The sequence below is a fragment of the Arachis ipaensis genome, chromosome B07 (assembly GCF_000816755.2).
Source record: "Arachis ipaensis cultivar K30076 chromosome B07, Araip1.1, whole genome shotgun sequence".
NCBI classification, from domain to species: domain Eukaryota; kingdom Viridiplantae; phylum Streptophyta; class Magnoliopsida; order Fabales; family Fabaceae; genus Arachis; species Arachis ipaensis.
Genome location: NC_029791.2, coordinates 117,504,766 through 117,506,491, shown reverse-complemented (window position 1 = coordinate 117,506,491; position 1,726 = coordinate 117,504,766).

Genomic DNA, 1,726 nt, shown 5'->3' with positions numbered 1-1,726 from the left:
GAAAAATATTTGGTTTCTCCATGAAAATAGGTAAGTAGCGGATGACAGTGGTGTTTAATTTATTAGACTCGAAAAGACATAAGACGGAGATGATAAGCTAATCGGTAAGATGAAAAAGTTAAAAGAGTGACAAAAAATAAAGAAAAATGACATAGAGAAAAAAGTGTGAAAAAAATACGGTGACTTTACCAGAAGAAAAATAATATTATCCTCTTCAAGGAGGATACTATGGTTCTTATACAATGTTTGAAAGAATAAGAGAGAGCAATAGAAAAAGAATTTGTATCTATTCAACTTGTATAGAATGATTCAATATAAAAAAGTATTTATATGTGCTAAAAGAATTGAAATAATAATGACGTAATATCTTATAATAAATATTTAGATATGCTAAATAATTCTAATGAATACTAATTGATCATAACATATTCTAACACTTAGAGACATTTGATATGAAAAAGATAGTGAATATCGGATACGGATTTTAAATAATTGTTGGAAATCAATGCTTTCGGTATTGAAATTTTTTACTTGAAAGCAATGAGCATGTTCAATAAACATGCAAAAATTTTACGTCAACAATTGATGGAGCAAGTTTTAAGTTGAATTTGAAAATATCAGAAAAAGTGTAAATTTTTCAATTCTATTTAGAAAACTCCATTTTATATAATGATAGTTTTAGAAGTTCAACATCATAGACACTACATTTTGTCCAGTATCTAAACTTTACTCCAGTTAATCATATAGAAGATAATTATGAGCCAAACAATAACTACGTAATGGAGATTGATGCACCTAGTGATACCAATGAGAATCTACGTTTATGCCTCGTAACTCAATTCTTTCTATTAGAAAAAATTCTCATGACCCATCATGATTTCTTTTTATTAAATCATTCTTCCATCTTAACCCATAACAACAATAGTCTAAATTTAACCCAATAAAATATATAAATTTAGTTACAATTTTAGCTTTTATCATTTTATCTTATCTTTATGTTACTTTCTTATCTTATCTTTACTTTTATCTTTCGTAGACAATGCTCTATGTATATTTAGTTTTATCTTTATAATTCAATCAATCAACAATCAATTAAGAAATACAAAGTACAATATTTTCATCTTTTCTTTTCTTATTCTTTTATAGTTTTATTATGGTATCAGAGCTTCTCTTAAACTCTGCTGACATTCATAGATAGACTAACCAATTCAGATCCTAAAACCCCTTTAACTTCCCCTTCCATTATGAATAATCAACCTTCCAATTTAGCTCAAAGCGATCTTCAAATTGCCGAGCTGCCTCTTTTGGACCTCTCGTCAACCCAACCCTTTTCTTTCATGACACTTTCTTCTAATAAGAGTAACTCTAACGCTTGAGTGCCAATACCACTTTTTCTGACAGAAAAAGTTTTCAACCGTTGAAAGGAAGTAAAGAAGGGTCCCTACACAATTTTCAAGAGAAATGAGTCTCTGAATGAAAACTTGGGATGACCAATAATAACTTGTCAAATGACAAGTTATTATTTACCCTTTTCTTTTTCTTCTAATAAGAGTAACTCTAACGCTTGAGTGCCAATACCACTTTTTCTGACAGAAAAAGTTTTCAACCGTTGAAAGCGTTGAAAGGAGGGTCCCTACACAATTTTCAAGAGAAATGAGTCTCTGAATGAAAACTTGGGATGACCAATAATAACTTGTCAAATGACAAGTTATTATTTAAACAAATA